We start from the raw sequence: 22,379 nt of genomic DNA, 5'->3' as shown, positions 1-22,379 counted from the left end.
GCTCCCTTTCAAGGCTAAACTTTAGGAATTTTCACATCAGTTTATGTTGACTGAGTATTTACTCTTTGGTGGACTCTCTCTTCTATAGACAGGATCCAATAAGGAGAAATTATGGTCTCTGGCCTAAAGAATTGAAATTGTAATATTTTTTAGAGTCCAGATATCTACTTCCTATGACTTATTTTTTATGACAGTGATAAACAGCTCATAATGCTTCATCTGTCATTCTTATCCACAGAATCTAGGAACAGTATAATATATAAAATTTTGAAAATGAAGACAGAATCTGCTGGTAACTTCCCATTGAAGCATAATATTTACATTTGCACTTGAGTGGGGGAATTTTTTCTTCCCTGGAGCAGAGTATAGTCTTTACAGATACATTAGCTCTCCTAAGTTTTAAATAATAGATATTTTGAAGATATCAAGATAAATAGTCTAAATTTATAAATTACTCAGAAATGGTAAAATTGCATTTGAATTTTTCACAAAATTTCCAATCTCTGCCTAGCTGGGGACAAAACTACATGTAAACCAAGATTTAAGTAGACTAGAACCTAAAATTCACAAATACGCCAAATTACTCAGCTATTTTCCTTCCAGGACCCCGAGAAGAACTGAATAGAATTCTCACTTCCCTCACATCTCATAATGAGCACCAAAGGACGATTAGTTAGAGATGAACAAACAAACCCTAAATGAGTGTTTTTAAGACAGAAAGATCACAGAGTTTATGGCTTACCTTCAAATATTTTGTTGGATAAAATGTGAAGAAACAAAAAGATGGACATGAAGGAAGATAAAAGTGGAAATGGAAAATAATATACTGTATATTTAAATGATAAAGTGAACAAAGAAATATGAGGGAAAAAAGATCACTTAATTGTTTTAAGTAGAAAGACTGCTCAAATGAGTAAAAGAAGACCACATAGTGAAAGGTCTTGGGGATAAATCCAGATAGACTGCACATTGCAAGTGTTCAGTAAAAATTATTCAAATTGAGAAAGAAAACCCATTAGATATAGGTTAGATTAAATAAATAAAATCCATAAGAAGAAAAATGAAGCCCAATTTGCAGAGACAGCAACACAAAAACCAAGTGAGTATTCTTTTATTGTTCTGATTTCAACTTTGTCTGTTCATTTTTTTATGCCAATGGACTAAATCAGCTAGTAGTATGTGGAAATTCAAAGATATTCTATTAAATTAATAATAAAAATGTATACACATATACTAAGCAAATACATACACCCACACACACATGCACATGGAAGGCATTAAGTCGATTTCCATGCCGCAGATGTATTTGAAGCAGACAAATTTAGAGGTTCTGGATTCAAAATAGTGACAAACACAAAGCTTGTTCTAAAATTCATTAATAAGTTAAACACAGATGAATCACTAGCATTAAATGGGATCTGACTAAGAAGAAAACTGTCCTGAATATCTAACCAACCTGTCTCTAAAGTGGCCATTTTTACAGAGAACTGAAAATTCACTGGCAATTCGATCCAATCACAAAAGAAAGGGTTTAGAAGCAACCTCGTTAACCAAAGACAAAGAAGGGAAATATGCACAAAACTGTAAGATGCTTGAAAATCTTAAACCTCACTTGGTTAACTGAGACTCTCACATCTGGGCTTCCTATGTGGTTAAATAAGCATTGGTTAGTGCAGTAATCATAATATAAAATCTATTCACATGTTAAAAAATATTTTGATGAACATTTCAAAGAAAAAAATGTGCAAAAAATTTTAAGTAAACACAGAATTAGGAATATATATGTATATTTCCACAAGCATGGAACTATCTTAAAATAGGAAGTAAAATGTGAAGTGTAGATGTATAATAGAAAAGACAGGTAACCATTTTTATAAGCCTTGACTATGTAATTCAAAGTGATAGCTTCACATTCTTTTGAGTTCACTGACCTCTTCAGGTAGTAAAATATGAAGCCATAGCACCACGGAATCCTAAGGAGCTGGTATGGCTACTCATATACTATAGATTAAGATATAGAGATTCAAGGAAAATTAATAGTCAATAAAGCAGAAATAGATGTTTTTCTGGAACTCTCTTGCTTTTTTGATGATCCAGCGGATATTGGCAACTTGATCTCTGGTTCCTCTGCCTTTTCTAAAACCAGCTTGAACATCTGGAAGTTCACGGTTCACGTATTGCTGAAGCCTGGCTTGGAGAATTTTGAGCATTACTTTACTAGCATGTGAGATGAGTGCAATTGTGCGGTAGTTTGAACATTCTTTGGCATTGCCTTTCATTGGGATTGGAACGAAAACTGACCTTTTCCAGTCCTGTGGCCACTGCTGAGTTTTCCAAATTTGCTGGCATATTGAGTGCAGCACTTTCACAGCATCATCTTTCAGGATTTGAAATAGCTCAACTGGAATTCCATCACCTCCACTAGCTTTGTTCGTAGTGATGCTTTCTAAGGCCCACTTGACTTCATATCTCAATGCTCAAAATTCTCCAAGCCAGGCTTCAGCAATACGTGAACCGTGAACTTCCAGTTGTTCAAGCTGGTTTTAGAAAAGGCAGAGAAACCAGAGATCAAATTGCCAATATCCGCTGGATCATCAAAAAAGCAAGAGAGTTCCAGAAAAACATCTATTTCTGCTTTATTGACTATGCCAAAGCCTTTGACTGTGTGGACCACAGTAAACTGTGGAAAATTCTGAAAGAGATGGGAATATCAGCCCGCCTGACCTGCCTCTTGAGAAACCTGTATGCAGGTCAGGAAGCAACAGTTAGAACTGGACATGGAACAACAGACTGGTTCCAAATAGGAAAAGGAGTACATCAAGGCTGTATATTGTCACCCTGCTTATTTAACTTATATGCAGAGTACATCGTGAGAAACGCTGGGCTGGAAGAAACACAAGCTGGAATCAAGATTGCCAGGAGAAATATCAAGAACCTCAGATATGCAGATGACACCACCCTTATGGCAGAAAGTGAGAACTAAAGAGTCTCTTGATGAAAGTGAAAGAGGAGAGTGAAAAAGTTGGCTTAAAGCTCAACATTCAGAAAACTAAGATCATGGCATCTGGTCCCATCACTTCATGGGAAATAGATGGGGAAACAGTGGAAACAGCGTCCGACTTTATTTTTTTGGGCTCCAAAATCACTGCTGATGGTTATTGCAGCCATGAAATTAAAAGACGCTTACTCCTTGGAAGGAAGGTTATGGCCAACCTAGATAGCATATTTAAAAGCAGAGACATTACTTTGCCAACAAACGTCCATCTAGTCAAGGCTATGGTTTTTCCAGTGGTCATGTATGGATGTGAGAGTTGGATGGTGAAGAAAGCTGAGCACCAAAGAATTGATGCTTTTCAACTGTGGTGTTGGAGAAGACTCTTGAGAGTCCCTTGGACTGCAAGGAGATCCAACCAGTCCATCTGAAAGGAGATCAATCCTGGTTGTTCATTGGAAGGACTGATGTTGAAGCTGAAACTCCAATACTTTGGCCACCTCATGCAAAGTGTTGACTCATTGGAAAAGACCCTGATGCTGGGAAGGCTTGGGGGCAGGAGGACAAGGGGACAACAGAGGATTAGATGATTGGATGGCATCACTGACTCAATGGACATGGGTTTGGGTAGACTCCGGGAGTTGGTGATGGACAGAGAGGCCTGGCGTGCTGCAATTCATGGGGTCGCAAAGAGTCAGACATGACTGAGCGACTGAACTGAACTGAACTGAATAATGGCCTAATAGTAAAGCATAAACATCAGGAATATTTTATAAGGTGTACAAATTAGAACAAAAGTTATCAAATGAATTTACCACAAGAGTTTGCCGGGAGGCATGTGGTTGACTATATTACCATAATAAAGAATGGGCTTCCCCAGTGGCTCAGTGGTAGAGAACCCATGTGCAGTGCACAGGCTGCAGAAGATGTGGGTTCGATCCCAGGATCAGGAAAATTCCCTGGAGGAGGGCATGGCAACCCACTCCAGTATTCTTTCCTGGAGAATACCATGGATGGAGGAGCCTGGTGGGCTACAGTCCATAGGGCCGCACAGAGTCCGACACGACTGAAATGAGTTAGAAGGCAAGTACACGCAATATGTGCTGTGCTGAGTCGCTCAGCTGTGTCTTATTCTTTGCAACCCTATGGACTGTAGCCCTCCAGGTTCCTCTGTCCACAGGGATTCTCCAAGCACGGATACTGGAATAGCTTGCATGTCCTCCTCCAGGGGATCTTCCTGACTCTGGAATCAAAGAAGGGTCTCCTACATTGCAGGTGGATTCTTTACCAGTTGAACTACCAGGGAAGCCCATAATAAAGAATACAAGACTATATTTAAACATAACCTTTGAAAGATGATCCCCCCAAAACAGACCTTAAAATAATTATAGCGCATCCTCTAAAAACATCTCAATGTGTTATGGCTATACCAACGCCAAAAATACTGGCTATGGATAGAAGCCTGTTGGATCCAGACTTTAGGATCACCAACACTTGACAACTGGATATCAGAAAAGATGCCTGCAAAAGAGATATCAAGGGAATGACAAGGGGCTTAGGAAGAAAGTCAGAAGAGACTGATGCCATGGAAAATAGGGCAGAATGCATTTCAAAAAGGAGGAAGTGGTCAGAAAGACGAAACGCTCAATGAGATCTCAATAAGAGTTACATTGGTGAAGTGATACAGGTCTTGGAGGCAGATGGGGTGAATTGATTACTGCATTGTTGAGGAAATGGAAACAATATAAACATGCCTCTGGTGAAGTTTGAGTGTAGATATGGAAGAGAGAGAGCAGTAGCTAGTTGCATTTTCTGTCTTTATATATGACCATTTCATTCACCAAATCCAAGAAGTTGGCTTATTTATAACTACTCCACCATATTCCAAACCCACTTGATCATCATGTGGATCATTGTCTTTCCACTCTCTTAAATACATCATCCTATACTGGTCTTCCCATGGCTGACCAATAGTGACAGGATAAAACCAAATCTCCCTGGTACAGGATCTAGGGCATTTTACAGTCTGACCAACATTACCCATCCAATCTCACTTCTTACTTCCACCCTAAGATACAGCCTTACCAAACCAGTTGCCATTTCTTTTTGAGCCAGACTTTTTCATTCCCCAGGGCCTTCATGCATACTGTTACCTTTTCCTAGAATATTCTTCCCAGTGCAACTACCCACCCACGGCCACTCTCTGTCTGCCCTTCACTTATCAAATCTATTAATCTTTCAAATCTCCATTTGAATATGATCTTTGTAAATCCTTCCTTAATCTCCCAAGTAGATCTTATGTTCCCATAATAACTTTTTAGGCCCCTCTTAAGGTATTAATACTTATAGAATTTTTTTGTGTTTGAGACCTCAGCTACCCATAGGTCTCTTGAAAGCAGATACCCTATATTTTCACTTGTATATCTCTATGCTTTGCACAAAATTAGCACTAATAATGTTTTGCAGTGAATGAAAGGATGCAATTATTACCAAAGATGTGTTATACCAAAATATAACTAGCTTTAGATTAGGTCATAGGTGGGATATATATATATATATGTGTTTGTGTGTGTGTGTGTGTGTGTGTATACACACACACACATATATATGTATATATGTGAATATATATATATATACACACACATATATATGTATATATATATATATATGTTGTTGTTCAATCACTGAGCCATGTCTGACTCTTTGCAACCCCATGGAATGCAGCACTCCAGGCTTCCCTGTCCTTCACTATATTCCTGAGTTTTCTCAAATTCACATCCATTGAGTCAGTGATGCTATCTAACCACCTCATCCTCCACTGCCCTCTTCTTTTGCCTTCTATCTTTCCCAGCATCAGGGCCTTTTCATATATATATATATAAGTATATACATATATATATATATATATATACACATACATATATATACATAACATAATTGGTTACTAAAGAAAATTAGTGATTTATGAGTCACCAGTGAATTTATTACCTTGAAAACTATATATTTGAAAGTTAAGATGAATTACATTCTGATGCAAAAGAAGTTTACTGAACTACCTTCAATTTGGTGGCTCTCCTCAGTGACCTCAGCTTCTCTGCATTTAAGATGAGTCACCTAAACAAGGTACTGCATACATGTAATATCCAGAACATTAAAGAGTGCTCCCACACACCATAATCTGATCAGGATTTAAACATGCAAATATATTCTGCTTTGAACCACCTTCAAGTGCTATTTGGCAATAAGCACCTTATAAGTAGCAAAAAAAAGGTATATAGTGAACATGTATAAAATGTTCGCTTTGGTTAATGTCCCTAAAATGAGAAGACATTACATTCTAGAGATTAAAGCCAAGAAATCTCGTGAATCTCAACAAGGATAATCTCTCCTATTTTAAATAGGTTTTAAGTATCCCCCCTATGTAGAGATGGCAGAATGGCCACAGGTAAAATCACTTTGCCTATCTTTCTGGCATCCAATTTAAAATGTATAATAGCAAACATGAGAAATTAAAGATACGGAAATAATTTGAAAGGATTCAGTTTAAGTACTTCAAGATACAGAACAGGTCCTTCTCTATTGCTATGCAAGATAGATGGGTAATTAGGAAGAGCTTAATGATTTTTTGTGGCTCATTCAGAAAACTTGGCCTGTTTTACATGTATTTAAACTTCAAACTTGGCAGCCTTTGTTTTTTTTTTCTTCTTGAGAGTTTATGTGTTATTTTTGGGGGGAGTTGCTTTTTTTTCACTGAACCCCCAAACTCTGTCTCTGTTAACATAAAATAGGAAGATATGATAAGGGTAGAGGAAAATTCTGTGATTTAAAAATTGCTATTCAGTTTTCTATATCTAAACTTCAAAAGATTAAAAGCAGCTTAATTATCAATTGGTAAACTGTTTTCTAGTATTTTTGGCTCTCATACAAGCATCTATACAAATAATTGTCAACTTGGGGAAGGTTAATTTCAAAAGACCCCACAGGTGGTAGTTTTGATCTCTATTTTCTCCACTTTAAGAATCACTGTTCTTATTTATGCAGTTGATGTATTGCAGCTGTGGTGATTCACCTATTTTTTTTCTTACTTTTCGGACTTAAAATTTTATCCTAAATTCTAGAAAAAATAAATATATGGCAACTGGTTAGGTTTTGAACACATAGTTCCTGTAATTTTAAGAGATGATTAAACATTACCCATAGTCAGGCTTTTTTTTTCACCATAATTCCCAGTCATACCTGTCATAAGCCTGCCATGTGCGTACGTGCTTAGTTGCTCAGATGTGTCTTTGTGACCCCTTGCACTGTAGCCCGCCAGGTTCCTCTGTCCGTGGGATTTGGGGAAGACCTCAAATGAACTTACTTAGAGCTGTCCTCTTTAAGGATGGAAGAAAAAAAACAAAAACAGGCATCTGGGTTCCAATAGAAGTATAGACGTTGCAAATCATCTATATTTTGGTTTAATCAGAGATTTTCCAAAAGTCTAAAGATGATGATACATCTTTAAAAAAATAAGAGAACCATACACTAAACTTTGCTCTGTAAACCACGGGAAAAAGTAGCTAAAGAGATGCCTTATGGGGTCATTGTTTCACACGATAAAGCAAGAAGAAGAGGGGGCCAAGTCTCAGAAGTCTTAGATCATTCGAATTATTCTAACTAATGAATCTTCTTCGAGGAAAAAAGTGGGCTCCGTTTCTGTTTTTAAAAATCCAGAGTGTCTGTAATAGTGCAACTAATGACAACCTTCCCGTTATTCTCATTTAAGAGGAAACCCTATAATAAGAGCTTCCCAAAATGTCAAATAATACTTGTCTCATAACAGGGTTTCTTTGTTCATCCACCACGTCTCTTTTGATATGCACAGATAATAAAAGTTCATGTAAAACTAAAGGTAATATAGAGCAGAAGCCAACACTAATTCTGTATAAATATGTCTGATTAATAAGAGTGCCATTGTTATGGTTATTTCGTAATGTCACGATTGCTACAAGAATGGAGGATAGAAGTACTCTTACTTTTGCTGTTTTTGTTCATCCTCTGTCAACCAACCAGTCTGTGAATTTTTGCTCAGTGAGGGAAATGAAGGATAGACTTTTGTCCATTAATTATTTCTGTTTCATTAGTTCATATCATAAGCTGTGAAACTAACTTTAAATTCAGGGGGAAAATTAGGGGTTTTATTCTAAAATTAAACCTCACATCCTCTAAAAAAATATGAATACATGCTCCAGGCTTAATTTCTAAGCTCCCTTTTCTACATACACAGCTACTATATCACTCTGGTGCTCACCAACGATAAAATTTAGCATGCTACCACTAAGACGTTCCTATGGGCCTAACATGTTAAACCTAAACTATGGTTTAATACTACAACCATAACCAAGGTTGTGTGTGAGATTCAATTCCAAAAATTAGAAAAACCCCACCCTGTTAAGTAACAAGAAAGTGCAAAAATGAGTATATGGTTCCTTATTGGAATGGCAATAGAAAACAAGTAATAGATAAAGGCACACATTCACAACAAACAGACAGGATGATAGATTTTAAAGATGTCTCTTAGGCTGGTAGGTAAGTTTGTATTGTCATTATTTTTCTTTTCTCTTTAAATTCTTATCTCCTACATCCTAGCTTCCCCCCTTGGGGCAGCAGTATAATATAAAAACTTAACAATTGATCTTAAATTTAGCTGACATTTTTATATCCTTCACAACACACTCTTTAGATTGCACCCAAGAAGGAGATTATTAAATAGTAGCAGGAGACCAGTTACCAAACCATTTTGACTGAACAAAAAACAGCACTGTGACTTCTTACTGACAAATGAAACAACACTTATACAATCATTATAATCAATTTCATAAATAAAGAGCTATTAACAACTGGAGAAAAACAGGAAAGAAATCCTATTTCTCCCAAGTTCCTTCATCCTCTCCTCAAACCTCACATTAGTTTCATCTGTGGAGGAGGTTATGCATGACAAAGAATGGACTTGGCTGAACTGAAGTCTCCTGTGAAGCAGATGCTGTCAGTCAGAAGGCAAGAACACATTTCTGTGATTATTTCAGCCTATTTTTTTTGGTAGTGATTAGCCAGAGTTCCATTTTGCTGGGTCTGGCATCGCTCACAGCTCACTTTTTTTTTTTTAATTAGGTTTTTCTTTCTTTTTTATAAAGTAAATTTACATATTTTCAGTCTCTCAATCCCTTCTATGTTTTATTTATGAATACAGCCCTTCTTGATGGTAACTTTAACGTAAAAGAGGTAGTTATTAATGTCCCAGTCTGCTAGGTTAATCCCTTTCCACATTCTCTACAGAAAAGTTTAAGGTAAGTAACAGTTTACAGTCAATATTAGGCTTAATTATGCTTAATGAGAGTTAGTGTATCTGTTTACTAACTGCATTTAGGTGTGTGGATCCTACATGAATTTTCCCTTGGCCTCATTCTGATTTTTTAATAGTGCCACTGTGTGCTATATACGCAGTGCTTAGATCTACAAAGCTGCTCCTGGAGAACAAAGTGGGGAAGACACCTGTTTCACTTGAGAAACCATTAAATGAGTGTAGCCTTAACACAACTGCACCTTTCTTTGGGAAGGGAGATCTTATTTTATAATGCTTTCCAAACAGATCCATTTAAGAGGCTAATTATTGCCTAAATTTCAGATCCCGGGTAGTAAGTCTATACAAAGAAAAAGCTGTTTCATACTAAGTACTATCATCACTTGTGGGTAGTGTAAACTTAGAGTATTAAACACTTCTAAGACTAGTAATCCTTTAGTGTCATCAAGTTTTAGGATATAAAACTTCTTTGACAAGTCATTGGTTTGGTTTGGTCTTTCTTTTTGTCACCTAAAAAAATATATTTTGTCTTAAAAATGAATTTAAATTCATTGTAGCATATAGGACAAAACTTTTCTTTCCTTACTGAGCTGTCACAATAAATTTGAAAACAAATGCTCAGACCTACAGGGAATACTGTAGCAGTGACCCAAAGGAAATTTGGTGGACATATTTTTTTTTAAGAATCCTTTTTTTGCTATGCTTGTGTTCTGGACAAATTTTGAGTAGAATTGATTACTACAGTGGAGAAGGCAATGGCACCCCACTCCAGTATTCTTGCCTGGAAAATCCCATGGACAGAGGAGCCTGGTGGGCTACAGCCCATGGGGTCGCTAAGAGTCGGACACGACTGAGCGACTTCACTTTCACTTTTCCCTTTCATGCACTGGAGAAGGAAATGGCAACCCACTCCAGTGTTCTTGCCTGGAGAATCCCAGGGACGGCAGAGCCTGGTGGGCTGCCGTCTATGGGGTCGCACAGAGTCGGACACGACTGAAGCGACTTAGCAGCAGTAGCAGCAGATTACTACAGTTAGTTTCTTTAAGTCTACTGATAGGTTGATCAATTCAATAAACATTTATTAAGTATCTGGTCTGAGCTAAACAGAAAGAATGAAGAAAGCATATTCCCTTCCCTCAAGAAGCTTACTGCATGAGAAAGGGAACACAGTTGGTGAAATAAAAATTTTCTTACAGTTAGCTTCAGAAATTTTTTGTCTTTCAAAAATTCTACCCTTAGTTAATATAACTTGACTTAATTTTTGCTTTTAGGAAAAAAAATAGAGGCAACTATTTCCTTAAAAAGCACAATTTAATGGGTTTAAAGGAAAATAGTGCAATCCAAACTATATGTTTAATTAGAAAAAGACTTTCTACTGCTTAGATCCTGTTTTAAAAGTAATTTAGAAATAACTAAACACATAGTTTATGATAAGTATTTGCCTCTTTTTGGAATATCAATTTCCTCTTTTGGGGTTTCTATAAAGTGAATTTTTTTTCTTTTAAATCTTAAAGTACAAGGAACATACAGGGAAATAGATTTTCTAGGAAAAATTTTAGGAACAATAGTATAGATCCTATAAGGGTCACATTCCTTAAAAGGTCTTTATTTTCAATGTCATCATATAAATTAACTTTTCTTATGAAAAATATCATGCTAAGCTTAGCTAGAGAAGAAGCTGACCAAAACAAAATTAACCATTTTTTAATACACTTGAAATACAAAGGGATGGTTATGTACCTCTAAGAAAAATATTCAGATGTTTTTAAATAATCATCTCTCCATGGTATTTTAGATTTAATTTTGTGAACTTGGCAAAAAAAAACCTGTTTTAGTACAAAATGAGAAGATAAGTACTTTGGAAGTGAAGAAATTATCCAATATTATTAGATTTTTATTAAACAGGAACTGAAAACCATATGCTGAACTATTTTCAGATATATACATATCTTCTTTTTATACCATAAGAAGACACTACATTCCTCCATTTCAAATACTGAGGATACCAGCAAAGTGTACACATATCTGGATGTCTTCTTGCACTTACTTAAACTGACATTTCTTCATGTACTCTCCATCTCAGTACCCTGAGCTATGCACATTTGTCAAAACCACTGACTAGTTTATATTCTCCCTCACCGTGTTACTTAGAACCATCTTGAGGACATTCAAATCGCTAACAGACACTGGGCATAATACATAGGTACCTAGTTCTGTATCCTTGCTCAATACAAAAAAGGGGAAAATCTAGAATCAATTAGTAATAAAGTTCATCTCACCCTGCTAAATATTAAAAAGTCAGTCTCATTCTGACACCAGTTAAATAAAATAAGTATGGTCTTAGTGTTAACTCATAGGTTATTATATAAAAATAACTATAGTTATGTATAATAGACTTCATATATAAATATACATGAATATACTTAAATATAGGATGTATATGCAGGACAGCTACTTGTTATATTTGAATGTATATATATTATGTTTATATTACTGTTTTTACATGTCAACATTTTTCCAGAAAGTTAAAAGGAAAATACTTAAACTGTTTTCATAACACAAATTCTAACTGAAATAAAATGTTCTTTAAAAACTGTAATTAATGGCTGCTGTGTCAAATAGTGAACCAAAGGGTCAAACCTTATAATTCACAGTTTGAGAGGTCATAGCTTAAATTATATCTTTAAAAAACTGATTATCTGTGAGTAATTTGACAAATCCAACTAATATACTCTGAATGCATATAAAGTCTTTTTGAGAGTAAAAAGAATGTATGTCCAAGTGGACAGTTGATGGAGGAAATGGCCTTTTTACCGAACAAGGTTGAAGTCCAGCATAATGACTTGGAATGCCTTTGAATGAGCATGCAAGGCTGGAAGGCCAAGCGGTATACACATCCAAAGGGAGCATAATGAACAATCTGATCGGCAGACAAAAATATTCCACACACATGTCCACAGAAAGGAAGGAAAAAATATATACTTCTATCATTTAGTCTTTCATCACCACTACTACTACCCAATTTACAGATAAACTCATACTATGGAGCATTAATAAATAATCTTTAAAGAAATAATTTTTATAATTTAAAAAATACTAGAAATTCCCATGGTTTTTCAATCTGAGATTGAAAATACTTATGGAGGTAACCTATATTATATATATTAAGCCAGATTTATAAAATTGTTTTCTTTATGACTCACCTTGAAAGTAAATATCATTGCACCTATCTTCATCCCAAGGCCACCCACCCTTCAAGACATAATCTGAAATAATTTTGCCTGCCTATATTTTTTAAATTTAGAAGAATTCCTCTATTAAGAAGGCAGGCCATTGAAGACCAAATTTCTTAACCCATGTCAGAATTCAGAAGTCCAGAAAAATAAGTCATTTTTATATCTTTTTATATATATATAATGTCAGTTATAGATCTATGTTATAATGTTTATTTATGTGTGTATTTTATTTTCTTATTAGTCCTTCTTCTTTCTTATCAGGGCTTCCCCTGTGGCTCAGCTGGTAAAGAATCTGCCTGCAATGCAGGAGACCTGGGTTTCATCCCTGGGTTGGGAAGATCCCCCAGAGAAGAGAAAGGCTACCCACTCTAGTGTTCTGGCCTGGAGAATTCCATGGACCATATACTCCATGAGGTCGCAAAGAGTCTGACACAACTGAGCAACTTTCACTCATTCACTCTTTCTTATGAGTCCTACAAAGGGGAAAAACTATGTCTCATTTTTTTTCTACAGCTATATCTAACCGCTAGGAAGTTCTTGGCACAGAGCAAACATTCAATAAATATTTGCTAGAGGGTGGAAAGAAGGAAGGCAGGAGTCTTATAGTTAGTTAATCTCTTCTAGAATTATGTATGTTATGGTGGGAAGAAAAATCCAAAAAATAATGTACACTCTACTTACTCAGTTTACCTACCCAGCAATTTGCTGACCCACGCATCTATTCTGGAAACCAAAAAGATTTAAAACAGCTTCCAAAAGTATATATTAAAGATAAAATAAATTAAAAGAATTGAAAATAGAGTGGGAAACAAGATGTTTATGTATGCATGTAAAGACAATTAAATTACAAGAAAAGAAAGGAATTTGCTGTTTTAATTTCTTCAGTTTAAATTAAATTTTATTATAAACACTTACTATAATGCTTTTATTACAACAAAACATTAAGGGGTATTTACTAGTTCCTCATCTGGCCATGTGGAGAAGGCAATGGCACCCCACTCCAGTACTCTTGCCTGGAAAATCCCATGGATGGAGGAGCCTGGTAGGCCACAGTCCATGGGGTCGCTAAGAGTCGGACACGACTGAGCGACTTCACTTTCACTTTTCCCTTGCATGCACTGGAGAAGGAAATGGCAACCCACTCCAGTATTCTTGCCTGGAGAATCCCAGGGACATCGGAGCCCAGTGGCTGCCGTCTATGGGGTCGCACAGAGTCGGACACGACTGAAGCGACGTAGCAGCAGCAGCAGCAGCAGCATCTGGCCATGTACTATAGCAAACATTACATAACCAGATTTTTTTCATATCATGAGTCATAGAGTCTACGAAAGAGGCAGATATTCAATTGTAATAAAGTGTAATAAGTAAGTTATAATAGCAGAAACATAACTTTGAGAACAAAGAACTCTTCTCTGAACCAGAAAAAAATGTTTGCTGCATGGTAACTGCTTTACTTCAATGCTACTACTATGTCCTATTACACGTCTCACAAGAGAGACTTTCATAAACATTATTGGCTCTTGATGCACAAGGAAATACATGCACTCAAATGTTACTAGTACAAAGGAGATCCAAACATGTAAATCATTACATCACAAGAAAACACATTTGAAAAATATTCTTTTTTCTTATAAGTGGAAGCCAAACTCTGATTCCACTTAGCCTTTTAATGTTTCTCATTCCGTTGGACCAGCCCACACATACTGGGCTCTGGATAGGTCCTGGGCTCAACCATCTGGCCCTTTATTTACTTAATTCTTTTTTAACACTGACAAGTGTATTAGTAACACTTCCTTGATCGCTGGTAAATATAGAGCCACCACACAACTAAGATTTTCCCTAATTCTGAAAGTCACTAATTAGTTGTGGGTAGGGGTTGGGGAGTATTACAAAGATATGTTGAGCAGTACTACAATAAGTAATCTAATTCCCAAGAAGAAAGTATGTTAATCTGCTTCCCACTTCATTAGAGGAATAAAAAACATCTTGTCATCACTAAAGGATACAAAGGAGACCTGGATATTTAGAGAAATGGTAGGTAGGGAGGAAAAATGAATGCAGCATTTCATCAAGAAAATCCCCTACACTTCGTGGACAACGTCATGGTTTTTCTTGGTATCCTCTGATTACTCTATTTATCAGTGTGTTCCCTGAGCATAGTTTATTCAATTAATATAAATACAATCTTCCAAAAGAAACACATATGGTAAATGAATCCTATTTAATAGAACCAATCATTCTACTGGCACTTAACTTATGCTCTAAGCAACTTTGGAAACTACATTAATAGTTTCGAACCAGTAAGGTCTCATTTACCTAACCTTGCAGTATAAAATACTATAGGTTTAGAGGAGAGAATGCAATTTCTAAAAAGTCATTTACAGAGAATATATGGTCTAATTTGTTTGTTTTTCCACTGGATAAGAGATAATCTAATGCTTTTTATTTTCCTGTAAGGTTTAGATTTGTCAAAGAACATCAGCAGATTGATGTCTGTTTTAATTAAAGCATCAGGCTTAAAATATCATCTTAACTCCCTAAATCTAAAGATTCTAACTGTGTAAGGTTGAATTGGTTGTCCTCATGTCTAGGATCAAACAACTTAACACCAAGCAAAAGTCTTTAAGAGGCTATTTCAGGTTTCAGTCTGTCTCCTTTGTTTATCTGGGGAAAGGATGATGTTCTCTTATAGTACTTACACCAAATAACTATAATCTCAACTAAAAACTTACAAAACTATGGATTGTGAGGCAGGTGTAAATATTTCCAAATCTTATAACTAATGAATAAAATTTAATTGGCTTATATGCAGAAGTAAATTTATGAGAGGCTGAAGAACAGAATAAACAAGGGGAAAAAAGTACATTGTTTACTATGTAATTTAAGAACTGTCAAAGAAGTGGGGCATGTCTTATTTACTGGTGTATGAAAAGAGAAGAATGAATGCTTTTGCATACAAATAAATGCAGGTATAGAAACATAATAGAAGCTTCATGTTACAAAGGAACTTAAACTTCTCTGGGCAGTGATGGGCTAAGGAGAAACAGAGATAGTTACAATGCAGTGATTAACTAGCTGACAGATCTATTATTCATGGCAGGTATGTAAGCAGTCAGGGCAGCGATGTTGGTGGCCTCTCCTCATCAAGCAGCTTTGGCAGTACAGACTGGATGTCTGGAACCAGGCAAGACACAACAACAATAAAACCTAGAGCCAGCTAAGGGAAGATTCAGCACAATTCATCTCCAATTTTAAATAGTACTAGAAATCTCCATTGAAAAAGGTTTTTCCTTGGGATTGGCAATACATTGTATTTATAGGATGTAGAGCAACACTCCCCTCTGATTTATCTTACTGTACTTAGCAACATGCCTAAAACACCTACCCAGAAATTTCCAGTATATTACAGAAAAAAAAAATTTAGCATTAGTTGGCAAAAATTTCTGTTGATAGGTATGACCATCATGTCATTACATGAACAGATGGTCAAAGTGAGTCCATTTCACTGACAGTATATTGTGTGGGTCTTTTTATCTTTGAACAACCAAACCAAACAAAAGCATAGCAAAGAAGAGGTCATTGTGCCTTCTCTCATTTGGTTGGTAGCTATAGCTTTGAAATATGAAAATAAAACCAACGTGGACTATAACCCTCCACAGTACCATTTGTGCATAATATTTAATGGTCTATTTAAGTATTCACATTCAAAAATCATCCAGATATTTGTGAAGATGGAAAAACAAATCAGATATTTTTAACTTTCAATATGATGATCTCCAGTAAAAGGAGAAAATAAAAAGTAGCCATATTTCTTATTCTTCAGTTTTATCTAACCAACTGTTTACCAACTGTTTATTGGCAAATTACAACTCTTTTTTGGTATTCAGGTATTTTAATGAAAGATAAGGGAAAAAGTATTTAAAAAAGCAAATGTCCATAAAAAATCTATTTTCATTTGAAAGACTGTGTTCTGTATATAGATTATTTTTGCTTAATAATTTTAAAGTGTAACAAATGAATATTCATAACCAAATAAATTAATAGTCTAGCAGATAACCAGTCACTAGTTACTACATTTTGCACCATGAGATGTCCTGAAATACACACACACACACATACACACACACACTACTATTTGGATGCTTATTATGATAGCTTCATCAATATAACCAACTCAAAATATAATTTACTTTGATTTTTTTGAAGTAAAAATAAATAATACTATGAGGCAAAAGAAAGAGAAAAAATAAGAATATATGTATATCTATAACAGCTAGTAGCCAAAACAACAGCTTCAAATTATGCTAAAATGCATCTACACATGTGGCTGTGAAAACTTAAGTGCAAGGAAAATTCTGGTTACCCACCTTCAGAAGGAGCTGATGAAGTATGAGGTTTAAGAGTACATCTTTAGTACTTCTGTACCTTAAAATATTGCCGAGTATTAATTTTTCATCAAGTTGTCATTTTCTCTGACATTTGGTTTTATTAATCAAGGCATTTATCATTAATTTGTAGAAAATATCATAATTAAGCCAAATAAAATAAAATCCTTAAAAGGTTAAAATTAGAAAGCAGGTGAATGAGAACTTTGACATTACCCTGTTGACATACAGGAGCTTTTTGAAAGTATGAGAATCAAGTTTATGAAGTGAGTTTGGTGCCTCAATCTTGGGGCTGGCTGTTTTTTTTTTTTTTTTTTTTTAATGTTATAAAGATTTGATTTAAAGCTCCCTGACAGTTTTGACATTCAGGTGAAAGTACTGCTGCTGCATTTGGAACAATTTGCATATCCCACTGCTAAATGGAATGTTTGAGGTGTGCACTGGTGTAAAGAAATTAAAAACAAGCTATCACACATGCTTAAGTATGTGTTCACAAAACTGATGGTTGGATCATACCACCCCTTCCCCCTCCAATGTAATCTGTGATTTACTCCTCTGTAATAAATTACCCTACCATGTTATTCTTGCTGGAAGATCTAACCATGCATGTAAGAAGCAAAGTAATTACAGCCCCCTCTCGTATCAGAAACTTTCTTCAAACCCTATGAGCTCTTTTTATACGATGCAGCAACACATCTATTATAAACTTTTTGCCTGAAATTCTGGATTTCTGACTATGAGTAGCCACTAAATCTTGTCTACATGGTTTTGTTGTTCTCTCAAAACTGTATTTTTATTTCTTACAGTTAGTTGTAAAGCTCTTCCTAAAGAGGGATAGGTACTGACTTTTTTACTTTGAGCCAACGTGTCTATTTAGGAAAAGGGCAGGGCATAAGATCAGAAGAGTTCCAAACTGCTTCAAAAATCAGGGGAGGGACCATTGTATATTCCCAAATAGAAGGCTGAAGGGATACAGCAACACCAAATTAGGTTGACATATTCTGAGACAACAAAAGCTTTTTTCTTTTTTGACTCATAATGTTAGATTATTTTTAGGTATACATAGAAATGTTTATTTAATGTGTTAAAGGGAAATAAAGAAAAGACCTGAGAGAGTAAGCTGAAGGTCTTTAATATTATGAAACTTTTCAGGAAGATGAAAACCTATTGAACAAAATACTGGACATTACCTTTAGCCTTCAGAGACTCAAAGGGAAATTCTTAACACTTCTTTTTGTGAGACTGTAAAAGAGAAACACTTAAAATTAGGAATTACATTTCCATATCTTTATGATTAGTCATGAGACATAGGTAGTTGAATTTGTATATGTCAACTAATGTCTATAGTTTTAAAAAGATAAATAAAGGCTAACATTAATTTGTCTATGTGCAGAACAAGTACTTGGTAAAATACAGCATGAGTTTACAATGGAAACCACTGTACAGGTTTAGATGGAGAACAGAATATTTATTATAGAATTATTAGAAGCTTTATTAATTTATACAAATGTTTTTACATTTGTATTTTAAAATTAAAACACTAGTATCAAATAGGCTGTATCCCATTTATTTGTTTATTGTTAATTACCAGAGATCTAGCAAAAATCTACTACATATAATACACTGGTAAGCACTGGAAAGTTAGGAAGTATACAAGATAAAATACAGGCCCTATCCAAAAAATATGATTGCAGTTGGAAAGATTTTCATAAAATGCATAATCTAAAGAAAATAGAAAGTAAATGGGTGGAAAGAAATAGGAAGTAGAAGGTAATACATTCAGTAGAGCTTGAACTGGTCTTCAGTACCTAATGCACTGATATTAGAACGTGGCTTTATGTTCCCAGTCTCAGCAAGCAAGGTTCTAGGAGGGTCGTACACAGATATGAGCTTTGCCAAGTGGCACATTGGTAAAGAACCCATCCACCTGCCAAAGCAGGAGACACAAGAGATGCAGGTTTGATCCCTGGGTCGGGAAGATCCCCTGGAATAGGAAATGGCAACCTGCTCCAGTATTCTTGCTTGGGAAATTCCAGGGACAGAGGAGCCTGGTGGGCTACAGTCCATGGGGTTGCAAAGAATTGGGCACAACTGAGAGTGTGCACACACACACACACAGAGGCAGGGAGGTTAACCAAATAGATCAGTTATTTTCCAACCAAATGCATTTGATAGTGTAGAATCCAGACTAGGACTGGGAGTAGTAAAGCAGCAGGATGCTGAGGTGATTTTAATGCCAATTTGGTGAGTTAAAATATAAAAAGATTTAATTAGAAACAACTCCCCTATTAAATACTGAGTTTAATATTGTATGTCCTTGAAAAGTGACCTCTCTAAATTTGTTATGAAACCACACTAAGAACCTTAATGTCATATTTGCTAATAATCTTCACAGACATTCAGCCATTCAAAGTCTCAAAAGCAGTCTTACTCATGGAAAAACATACATAATCATAAGCAAATCCTGTAAACCAGTACATCTATAGTGAAATTTTTATTAAAACGAAGATGGTCTAAGGTTTTCAACTGACTAGATCTTTAAGATGCAGAAACAAAAGGGAAACAAAGAACCAAACAGCAATCCATACCAGCAATCCTGAGCTTATGATGTACTAATACATAAAAAAGGATCCAGAAAAGGAAAGTTATAGTTCTGCCATAGTAGGGTACCTGAGTAATACCACACTTATTCTGTAATATTGATCTTTAGAAGAGGCCCTAAAAATTTGAATCTGCTAGGAGGAGTGAGATAATACCCATTAAGCACGGATAAACAGAGGATAACTTGGAATGGAAAAGAAAAAACTACTGATGTCATGGGGATGAAGTAGGGAAGGATACTTCAGAGAAAATTAATTTAGCCATTACATATTATGTTATAAAAGCAATTGTTATTTATTTTTTGTCTGTCTTCCCTACTAGAATGGAAGTTCCATGAGGTCAGACTCTATTTCTTTTATTCTATCCCCATGTACATGAATAGTGTCTGCCCCATAGTATGAGATCAATGAATATTTATTGAAGGAAAGAATCAACAGCCTGACCAACCTATGAATGAGGCACTAAGTCTACATCTATTTACAGATGAAACAATTTAAGCTTAAAGAAGTTAAATGTTACATATTAAATTAAACTTTAACCTTTTACAACTATCAACTACTGCAACTCATTTTTCATAGTCTTCTACTCAATATTCATTCTAGCAGGGGAATCAAACTATTAGCAAATAAATTGCTAAACTAATAATGTCCTATAATTCATACTACAAGGACAAACAAAGCAAGGTAATAGCATTGACAGTTACATGGACTGATATTTTAGATAGTTCTGGAAAGAAAAGCTGCTCAGAGAAGGTAACAATAATAAAATTGCTGAGTGAAGTAAGGGAAAATGTCTAAAAATATCTGGAGGTTATGTGGGCTATTACAAGGATTAAAGGAGATACATATTACCTTTTTTAGTATAATGGATTGCAAACAGTACTCTCAATAACTATTATTTTATTATGTTACTATTATTTTTATAAATGGTGAATTGCCCCATAAGATTATAAGTTTGTCAAAGACATCCATTTTTGTTTCCCTACAGCTCCTTAAATAGTGCCCAGCAAGAATTCTCAATAAACATTTACAGAACTGAAAATAGGAAGACACAAATATCAGTTCACTAATTAGAAAAACAGACCATACGAATACAAGAAAGTTACCATATTTCATAGGCATAAATCAATCTAATTCTGTTAAATTAATGTCACTTAATAATCACTTATGGATTAAAAAGAAAGAAAAAAAAGAAAATATATAAAATGGATAGAGCCAATAAGTCATAGATTAAAAACAAAGTAAGAAATAATCAGAAAAAAATGAAGGCTTTGATACTAGGTCATTATCTTGACCATTCACAAGCTCTGTCTGCCTCCATCAGGTTAATACACGTTTCTAGTGCAAGAACTCTTCTGCAGCAAAGTAGCAGAGAACGAGGTTAACTTTTACCAAAGATTGAAATATAAGTGACAGTGTGATATCTGTCATTGGTAGAGTCAGATGTGTAGAACAGATCATAGGGACTTAGTATGGGGTAAATATTACAAATTGCATTTCCACAGTTCTGAGATGGTTGAGTAATTAAAAAACAAAAAAATTTTGTTCCCTACCTTTTGTCATGTACCAAAATAAAAATCAGAAACATATATTAATATAATAAGTAAAATAATCGAAGAGCTTTAATAAAATGTATGTATGTAATTTTCTAAACTCCAAGGTAAGAAGGCCTTTTGAAACACATAGATAATAGTATATAACATAAGCACAAAGATTTCTTAATTTGATTAACTGAAACAAAAATTTTTTATAAACCCAAAAATATCTTGAACGTAATTAAGATGCCCACAGCAAATAAAGATAAATATTTTTAATGTATATGATATTCATAGGGTAAATAGTTTTTAGGAGGAAAAAAACCAAATATCTCATTTTTTAAAATGAATAGGCAGTTAACAACAGAAGAGCATAAGGTATACGTGAAACAATGTTGACCTGTAATTGAAAGAAATGTAAATTAAAATAACCTAAATATTCCATAATAGTGAACTGGTTAAAAAAATTATATGTGATATAATGATAACCTTTCATTAAATATGGCAAGTAAAACCTTACAGTACACCATTAAGCTTAAAATGTAGATTGTAAAATGGTCATGATATTAAAATAGCGATTTTTAACAATTTGTGTATATATAATATACATAAGCTATGCAAATTTTTGGTCATATGCATATATAAATGTTGACCTGTATGTATGTGTGAGTGCACATGTATTAGAAAAAGCATATGTGTTATAAAAAGCATGTAAACACTTTTACGAGGGCTTCCCAGCAGGAGATGTGGGTTCATCCCTGGGTCAAGAAGACACCTTGGAGAAGGAAATGGCAAACCACTCTATTATTTTTGCCTGGAAATCCCGTGGACAGAGAGGCCTAGTGGGCTACAGTCCATGCCGTAAATGGCAAAAAAGTTGGACTTGATTTAGCAACTAAACAAAGACATCAAAGCACCTATATACTAAATTATTCCTAGGACTTATCTCAGATATTAAGATATAATAAGTGCTTATCTCAGATATTAAGATATAATAGATATTTTTCTTTTTACAATTTCCTACCAAATATTGTTGTTGCTGTTTAGTCACTGAGTTGTATCTGACTCTTTTGCAACCCCACGGATTGTAGCCTGCAAGGCTCCTCTGTCCACGGGATTTCCCAGGCAAGAATATTAGAGTGGGTTGCCATTTCCTCCTCCTAGGGATCTTCCTCACCCAGGGATCAAGCCCACGTCTCTTGCAAAAAAACAAACACAGTCTACAGTTGCAGAAAAAAATTAGGTAATATATCATTAAATTTGCTGAATGTTAAGAAAGCCACATGGAAAT

General features: G+C 35.1%; 1 protein-coding gene across 45 annotated transcripts in view; it reads right to left on the bottom strand.

The window, feature by feature from the left end:
• The window catches only part of ZBTB20 (zinc finger and BTB domain containing 20), an 825,041-nt gene that overhangs the window by 634,701 nt on the left and 167,961 nt on the right, over window positions 1–22,379 (bottom strand). For 31 of the 45 annotated variants that reach the window (XM_081572030.1, XM_081572048.1, XM_081572056.1 and 28 more), the window contains one exon: window positions 18,144–18,195. The exons of 10 other annotated variants lie outside the window; for them this stretch is intronic. The gene's annotated coding sequence lies outside the window, so the exon portion shown is untranslated. Of the gene's footprint in view, window positions 1–7,228; window positions 7,366–18,143; window positions 18,196–22,379 lie in introns of all 45 variants that reach the window. 4 more of the 45 variants (XR_014077377.1, XR_014077378.1, XR_014077376.1 and 1 more) reach the window with 1 other exon arrangement.

Source organism: Giraffa tippelskirchi, chromosome 2, assembly GCF_054371585.1.
Source record: "Giraffa tippelskirchi isolate mGirTip1 chromosome 2, T2T-mGirTip1v1.2.pri, whole genome shotgun sequence".
Taxonomy (NCBI): Eukaryota; Metazoa; Chordata; class Mammalia; order Artiodactyla; family Giraffidae; genus Giraffa; species Giraffa tippelskirchi.
Note: the sequence above shows the minus strand (reverse complement) of the source record. Positions and strands in the feature narration are given on the sequence as shown.